The 9,383-nt window shown below is 40.7% G+C and overlaps 1 long non-coding RNA gene across 1 annotated transcript; it reads right to left on the bottom strand.

Moving 5' to 3' along the window:
- Positions 1 to 664: 664 nt before the first annotated feature.
- On the bottom strand, positions 665 to 5,193 carry LOC121280735. Its single transcript, XR_005943695.1, has 4 exons — positions 5,128 to 5,193; positions 3,730 to 3,824; positions 1,104 to 1,228; positions 665 to 934 (listed from the first exon to the last, which is right to left on the bottom strand). It is a non-coding gene; the product is annotated as an uncharacterized LOC121280735 (long non-coding RNA).
- Positions 5,194 to 9,383: the final 4,190 nt, after the last annotated feature.

Genomic DNA, 9,383 nt, shown 5'->3' with positions numbered 1-9,383 from the left:
TAATTTGAGTGGGTGGACTTTGTCTTGTCCCTTCTGCAGAATTCGACTCAATTAGGATATCATTCCAAGACGCCCACTGCTTCTGATTCTTTACCTGGCACTTTGCTCAAGTGACAGATATTCACGTGTCAGCATTGCTAATGACGTTCAGCAGGTTATTTGACAATGAAAGAGCATTAAAGCTAAGCATCATCCTTTTCACACCCAATGTTTGCACATATACACTTTCTTGCAGAGATCCCTTGATGACAATTCTAACTGGGCGCTCTCACAGATTTTGCTCTTCTTCCTGCGTGACTCATCAACTAACTTAAGGATAGAACCTGGTACTTTCATTATCTGCATGATTCAGTATGATACCATAGAAAGAAAGAGAGAAAGGAAGGAAAGAAGAAAAAAAAAGAAAGAAGGAATTTAAAAGCATCTTTTGCAATCTTAGGATGTCCCAAATTGCTTTACAGCCAATAAAATACTTTTGGAAGTGTTGTCAATGCAAATACCCATTGACCTATTGCATGCAGATCGTATTTTCAGTGCAATAGTATATTTTTCACAATCATATGTATTATTTTATTGTTCTTTAACTTAATTAAATAAAATCACAAACTAACATTTTATGAATATTTCAAACAAATATTACTTGTTTTCCTCAATATTGTGGTCAAACACTTACCCACAGTAAACAACAGATGGCAGCATTGTGGCAAAGAAATTTCCAAAGCAACCATAAATTTCTATGTTGATTTGATATCATAGGAAACATTTCGCTAAAGTTCACCTAATACATCTTGATACCCAGCTTCAAATTCCATTTCACAGCCATTTTATAAAGTTGTCATTGCATCCTCCTCCCTTATTTATATTGCAATGGTCCATGCTCTTGCATATTCACGGCATTTTTCCATACCTGGTGCATTTTTATTACTGTCAGCTCCTAGTCAAATCAAAACCAAACTTTAGCACCATAGTTAGGCAAACACAAAGATAATTCTGAGAACCATATATGTTAAATAACAATAAATTAATTCATATCACAACAGTCTCTCATACAATATACAAGGCTTGCGGTGGAATCATATAATAACTAATTTATAGTGACCTACATTTTGTGAATAGTGAGGAAAGAATGGAGTGAAGGCTTCTTCTTCTCCTATATTAGTTTGAATTTCGTGCCTTCTACAGGGGATTTGCTGGAGCTGTGAACAGAGCATGTTTCGGGAGCGGGAGCCTGATAAACCAATCAGATTGAAGAACACTCAAAGATAACATAGCCCAAAGTAAAAATCAGGAAATATAACTTATACTTAAATCTTAACACAGAAAGTGAAATAAAGATTGGAGCATATACGTGGGATGATCGGAGAAACTTAAAAAAGGAAAACAAACTGAAAACAAGTATTATTTTAAAATCTGTAACATTTCAGTTTTATTCTGAGGGAATGAGACTCCACATTGGTAAAATTGTTTTTTCAGTATTAAATAGGACATAGTACATCGTTCAAAATTCAGTTACTCCAGATTGAACAAGGCTTACATTTTTTCAACTTGAACATTGGGTAATTAATTTAAATTCCCACTAAAGCAATGATTCTGTGTTAATTCCATCAAAGAAGACAGCACACCATATGGAGGACTAGGTATCTCTGATAGTAACTCTCAAATTTCCACATTTAAGTGTGCATTTGACACCAAATGTTGCTATCAGTTTTACCAAGTAATAACAGTAAGCACTGACAGCCTCACCATTATTACTACTGTAAGTTCCAGGTCATTGTTCGGCACTAATGGTACAACTGAATCCAGCAGCAAATGTACGTTAGCACTATTGAGCATGGCTTCAGAGTCTGCAAGCAGCACCAAACTTAATGGATCTATTTGGTGGTGCTGCTTCTTTCTAAGGAATGAAATTTAAGGAAGCATGAGTTAGCAAAGAAACTATAAGGTTAGGTAGCTGGAGTGCTCTCTATAACACAATCAGCATCATTCACCTAAATAATGTGGAAGTTAAGGAGACAATGGCAATAGAATTATAAAAAAAACTTAATAAACAAATCTGCTATTGTGCATACAGTATAATTTGCTAATGTGTACCTAACTTGGCAAATTTACCTGTAGAGAAAAATACTCTGATGATAAAGTTCAGTTTTTACCTATCAGTGTTATAGCTCCCTATTCTTGTTGACATTCTTTACTTGGAGAAGATAATTATCCATGAAATAGCAATGGCAATCAGGAAGAGAATATGCTTTGAGACCCTGGCAGGTAAAAAATCTGAAGAGGGAACCTAAGGATCTTGTAAAGCACTGCTGTCAAGCATCAGACAATCAAGATGCCTATATTCTTACCACAGTGCATAGATAATTGCTGCCAGGAAAATTAACCAGAAGACCAATATTGCTTCTGGGAAGTCCAAATGCATGTTAGACTTCAATTATCATATCAAGCCATTAGAATTTCCCATTCAACCATCCCTTGTTTAGTGGACCTAATGTGCTCCTGAAAGATGACATACTAAACAAAAACATGCTAAATGAAAATAACTTTCCCATAAGAAAACATGCACTGAGGATGGGCTATGCTTCTCACCCGTAATTCTTAGGTTAAAAACCCATGATATATATTAATTTAATGTTTTTGATGTGATATTTGTATTAATTAAACACAGAAACACATGAATAAGTGACAAGTACTGACTTACCAAATATGCACCAAATGCAGAAACTTGGATGATGTTACAGGATGCTATGACATATCAAATCATTTGCTTAACTACTGACATCAAGTTTTCTGGCTGCAATGAAGCTCTAAGGGTTTAAGTCAAAACTCAAGGGAATTGTTAAGGGAGGATCAGGGAATGCTGGGTATTTCTCAAAATCCCATCTGCAGGCATTTTGCATTGTGTCCTGGGCGGGTGTAAGTTTTGTCCACCCCAAAAATGGCCCCTGATGTGGCAGAACTAGTGCCCCACTAAGGGTCCAAGTTCAAACCTCTCATAAGAGCACCAACATCAAGGCAGCTACTTGGCCAACAGACTAAAATTGTAGAGATGAACTAAAAAGCATCTTACCTGTGCAATAATACCCACTTTTTCAAGATGCCATATAAAAATGGTGACCTTGCCATGACTCCAGATAATGTAGTGAGAGCAGAAGCTTGTTCATGACTGACCAAACAAGTTTCTTGACCCATGCGCAGTAACTGCAGCAACTGGCAAAGCCTCCTTTGACAGCACCTTGACACCTAGCACTTAGAAGGACAAGGACAGCAGACATGTGAACACCACCACTTGCAATTTCCCATCCAAGTCACGTCCTCATTCTGACTTGGAACCATATCATCAGTCCTTTACTGTCATTGGCTCAAAATCCTGAACTTTCTTCCTAACAGAACTGTAGATGTACCTACACCACATGGACTGCAGTGATTCAAGAAGGTGGCCCACCTTCATCTTCTCAAGAGCAATTAGGAATGAGCAACATATGCTGGCCTTGCAGCAATGCTCACCTTGCCAGCAATGATTGCATGCCATGAAAGAATTAAAAAAAATATAATGTTGTCAATGATTATCAGCTCAATGCTTGGAATTGATCAAGGTAATTTAGGGGTCAAATTCCGAAAAAAAAGCTCGACTTAACATGAAAGTGCAAAGTATGTGCTACTGGTATAGATTCTACAGTGTATCTCTTTGTGGATTGCCAAGTTTAATGAAGTACAAACAATTCAGTGTACCTTCTATCTGCAGGGACTCCAGTTAAATGATGATACTTTTTTGTTTGACAAATCGAGGTGAAAGGCCAAGGCCCATAATGAAGGACATCACAAGACTGAAAGAACAAAAGAGAGGAAGTAAATCAAAAAATAGTGTTTCCAAATTTAGGCTTTAAAAGTTTGGAGTTATGAATTTACAGTTTTCTTACTGTAAAAAGCAACAAAAAAGTTTTAAAACAAAAACAGAATTACCTGGAAAAACTCAGCAGGTCTGGCAGCATCGGCGGAGAAGAAAAGAGTTGACGTTTCGAGTCCTCATGACCCTTCGACAGAACTCAAGTTCTGTCGAAGGGTCATAAGGACTCGAAACATCAACTCTTTTCTTCTCCGCCGATGCTGCCAGACCTGCTGAGTTTTTCCAGGTAATTCTGTTTTTGTTTTGGATTTCCAGCATCCGCAGTTTTTTTGTTTTTAAAAAAGTTTTAGTTTGCTGATTTACTTATTGACTATTACTGATATTGATCGGTGCTTTTATATGGAAAATGTTCCATGGCACTTTACAGCGAGGAAGGAGCAAGAAAAGAAACAATATGAACAGATAAAGCTTTTCTTAATTCTATGTTAAAAAAAACTTATTGTATTTGTGATGTTTGTGTTTAACATTGAAGCCTTTTTGTACAAGGACATTTTAGTTAAAAAGAAATGCTATAGGATGTGCTAAGTCCCAGATGTATTGTCCTCTGGCATAGAATAAGGAATAAAGGAACCTTCTGTTTTTCACTCAGGAAGTTGAGGTTCAGAAGCAGATAGTTAATTGTTAAGAAGTGACAAAACGCTTTAAATGGTGATGAGGATAGGATCATCATTGTTAGGGGTTTTAGAGGATTTTGATCCAGCTACTATGGACTTTGTAGTTTATGTTGAGCAAATGGAACAGTTTTTCATTGCGAATGAGATTGAAGAAGTCAAGCAGGCCTCATTGTTTCTTACAGTCATCGGAATGAAAAATTTCACTTTACTGAGAAATCTCATTGCTCCTGGCAAGCCAGCAGATAAAAACTTGTGGACATTTTGAAAAAGCACATCGATCTCAGACCTACAATTATTGCCGAGAAATTCAAGTTTCACCGAAGAGAACAGCATGAAAGCGAGTCAGTTTCCCAGTTCCTGGCTAAGTTGAGAAAATTAGCAGAACATTGTGACTTTAAAGGTTACCTGGAAGAAGTGTTGTGTGATCACTTGTTTTGTGGACTAAGAAATGAAAGAATTCACTGTAGATTGTTAGCCGAGCAAAAGTTGACACTGAAGAAAGTGTTCGAGATTGCACAAAGTATAGAAATAGCAGTGAAACAAGCTGGAGATTTGGAAGCGCATTCTAACAATGCCAAAGATAAAATAGTAAGGTCAGGGTATACTCACTTTCAAACATGTTACCGCTGTAATGGAATAGGGCATAAGATGGTAAACTGCTGTTTGTCGCTGCTGTGGAAATAAAGGACACATAGATCATGCATGTAGATCAAAGATTGATCAAAGTTAAACAGTACCACCAAGAAAAGGGCATCATGAGGAGCACATAGACAGGTTGCGCTTGAAAACAAATGGGCAGTTTAAAAAGACGCATTACTTGGAAACAAAATACAAAAGTAATGCGAGTCCAGACGAGACAGAAAATGAAACTAACAGTGACAATGCAGAAAAGCAATTGTATTGCATTCAGTCAGATCTGAAACTAGATGAAGGACTAAAAGTTAGCATTGCCTTAAATGTCAAAATGGTTGAAATGGAGGTTGACACTGGAGCATCTGTTTCTATTGCTTCAGAGAAGACATGGGAGGAAATTTTCAAGAAATGCCCATTGGAGAAGACCCTCCTCCAGCTTAGCACCTACACTGGTGAGCCTGTGAATATATTTGGAAAAATGTCCACTCAAGCTAAATATGGACATCAAATAGCAGGGTTGCCACTTATCATTGTGAAAGGGGATCATCCATCGCTTATTGGCAAGAACTGGCTAAAAGAAATTCAGCTGGACTGGAATAAATGAAGTGCATTGAAACACCATGTTGCAGTCCTTGTTAGACAAACATACTGATGTCTGCAAACAGGATCTTGGAGTTATTAAATACATGTGAAGTCCGAAGCTCCTCCAAGGTTCCTCAAACCACGTTCAGTTCCCTACTCAATGCGATAGAAAATCAAGCAAGAACTATAATGACCTGAAAACTTGCAGATAATTGAGAAAGTCTATTATGCAGAGTGGGCAGCTCCAATTGTCCCAGTATTGAAGGATGACGGGTCTATCAGAATATGTGGTGATTATAAAATCACCATTAATCCTTTCCTGGAAGTGTGTTAGCACCCGTTACCGAAAATTGAGGACCTGTTTGCTGCTCTGAATGGAGGTGAGTTATTCACAAAGCTTGACCTATCACAGGCATTTTTGCAAATGCAGCTGAGTGAAGACTCCAGAAAGTATACAATCATCGGCACACACAGAGTGCCACATCAATACAAACGACTACCATTTGGAATCACGTCATCACCAGCCTTATCCTAACAGACCATGGACAAAATACTGCAGGGCCTCCCTGGTGTAACCTGCTTCCAAGACAACATGCTCATCACCGGAAAAAGCCTCCCAACTCTTTTAGTGAATGTAGGCAGGGTCCTGCATGGACTGGAAAAATACAGCATCTGCTGTAAGAAATTTAAATGCTTGCTCCTAAAGCCTTCAGTGGAGTTCCTAGGACATGTGATCAATGAAACTGGCCTCTCAACCTCACCCAGAAAAGTGGAGGCAGTGGTGAATGCACCACAGCCCAAAAATGTTAAGGAGCTTCGTTTGTTTGTAGGACTTGTGAATTACCAGGGCAAGTTTGGCTACCAAGGCAGCATCACTGAATAATCTGCTGAAGAAGAATGCAAAATATGATTGATCAGAAGCCTGTACTCTTGGTGGGGGACTTCAACATCCACCACCAAGGGCAGCTCAGTAGCACCACTACTGAGCGGGCTGACCGACTCCTAAAGGACATAGCTGCTAGACTGGATCTGTGGCAGATGGTGAGGGATTCAATAAGAGGGAAAAACATACCTGACCTCATCCTCACCAACCTACCTGCTGCAGATGCATCTGTCCATGACAGTATCGGTAGAAGTGACCACCGCACAGTTGTTGTGGAGACAAAGTCCCGGCTTCACATTGAGGATACCCTCCATCATGTTATGTGGCACTATCACTGTGCTAAATGGGATAGATTTTGAACAGATCTAGCACCTCAAGACTGGGCCTCCATGAGGCGCTGTGGGCCATCAGCAGCCACAGAATTGTCCTCAAACATAATGTGTAACCTCATGGCCCAGCATATCCCTCAGTCTACTATTATCATCAAGCCAGGAGATCAACTCTGGTTCAGTGAAGAGTGCAGAAGGGCATGCAAGGAGCAACTCCAGGCATACATAAAAATGAGGTGTCAACTTGGTGAAGCTTTAAAACAGGACTACTTGCATGCCAAACAGCATAAGCAGCAAGTGATAGGCAGGGCTAAGCAATCGCACAACGAACAGATGAGATCTAAACCCAGGAGTCCTGCCACATCCAGTCATGAATGTGGACAATTAAACAACTCACTGGAGGAGGAGGCTCCACAAATAATCCCCATCCTCAATGATGGAGGGGCCCAGCACATCAGTGCAAAAGATAAGGCTGAAGCATTCGCAACAGTCTTCAGCCAGAAGTGCCGAGTGGATGATCCATCTTGGACTCCTCCAGAGGTCCCCAGCATCAGAGATGCCAGTCTTCAGCCAATTCAACTCACTCCACGTGATATCAAGAAATGGCTGAAGGCACTGGATACTGCAAAGGCTATGGGCCCTGACAATATTCCAGCAATAGTACTGAAGACTTGTGCTCCAGAACTTGCCATGCCCCTAGCCAAGCATTTCCAGTACAGCTACAACACTGGCATCTACCTGGCTATGTGGGAAGTTGCCCAGGTATGTCCTGTACACAAAAAGCAGGATAAATTCAACCCATCCAATTATCGCCCCATCAGTCTACTCTCCATCATCAGTAAGGTGTCATCAACAGTGCTATCAAGTGGCACTTGCTTAGCAATAACCTACTCACCGATGCCCAATTTGGGTTCCACCAGGGCCACTCAGTTCCTGACCTCATTACAGCCTTGGTTCAAACATGGACGAAAGAGCTGACCTCCTAAGGTGAGGTGAGAGTGACTGCCCTTGACACCTAGGTAGCATTTGACTGAGTGTGACATCAAGGAGCCCTTGCAAAACTGGAGTCAATGGGAATCAGGGGGAAACCTCTCCACTGGTTGGAGTCACACCTAGCACAAAAGGAGATGGTTGTGGTTTTTGGAGGTCAGTCACCTCAGATCTAGGACATCGCTGCAGGAGTTCCTCAGGGTAGTGTCCTTGGTCCAACCATCTTCAACTGCTTCATCAATGACTTTCCTTCCATCATAAGGTCAGAAGTGGGGATGTTCACTGGTGATTGCTCAATGCTCAGCACTATTTGCGACTCCTCAGATACTGAAGCAGTCTATGTCCAAATGCAGCAAGACCTGGACAATATCCAGACTTGGGCTGACAAGTGGCAAGTAGCGTTCACATCACACAAGTGTCAGGCAATGACCAGCTCCAACAAGAGAGAATCCAACCATCACCCCTTGATGTTCAACGGTATCACCATCACTGAATCTCCCACTATCAACATCCTGGGGGTTACCATTGACTGGAAACTGAACTGAACTAGCCATTTAAATACTGTGGTTACAAGAGCACTCCCTTCCTAACAGCACTGTGGGTGTGACCACACCACATGGACTGCAGCGGTTCAAGAAAGCAGCTCACCACCACCTTCTCAAGGGCAACTAGGGATGGGCAATAAATGCTGGTCCAGCCAGCAAAGCCCACATCTCATGAATGAATAATTTTAAAAAACCTGTCAGGAAAGTTTCAAGGAACTCAAGCAAGAGCTCACTTCTGCTGAAGTCCTGGCACATTTCAATGAAAAGTTGCCTATCAGCCTGGCTTGTGATGCATCTGGATATGGTATTGGACCTGTCATCTCCCATATATTTCCTGATGGCAGTGAAAGACCCATTGCATATGCCTTACGCACATTGTCCAAGGCAAAACAAAACTATGTCCAAATTGAGAAGGAAGCTTTTGGGCTAATCTATGGAGTCAAGAAGTTTCACCAATATTTGTATGGGCATAAATTCACATTAAGTACAGACCACAAGCCTTTGACCTGGTTGCTTAGCTCGAAGTCACAAACCCCGACACTTGCCGCTGCACGCCCACAAATGTGGGCACTGAGCTTATCTGCTTACCAATACAAAATTACATTTCGCTTTACTGAGAATCATGGAAATGCGGACGCACTTTTCAGACTTCCGTTCCCTACAGCTCCACAACCCAAAGTGAAGTCATTGCTTTCAACGTGATCCAGATAGATGTGTTACCTGTTAAAGCGGATCAAATTCAACTTGAAACATAGAGCAATGCTGTGCTCTCCAAAGTTCACCTGCACACAGAGCAGGGTTGGTGTGTACCTCAAGCAGTGACTATTGAGCTTAAACTTTACTACATGCATAGAATTGAGCTGACTCAGCAAGATGGTTGTTTGTTATGGGGAATCAGAGTTG

Source organism: Carcharodon carcharias, chromosome 8, assembly GCF_017639515.1.
Source record: "Carcharodon carcharias isolate sCarCar2 chromosome 8, sCarCar2.pri, whole genome shotgun sequence".
NCBI lineage: Eukaryota > Metazoa > Chordata > Chondrichthyes > Lamniformes > Lamnidae > Carcharodon > Carcharodon carcharias.
Note: the sequence above shows the minus strand (reverse complement) of the source record. Positions and strands in the feature narration are given on the sequence as shown.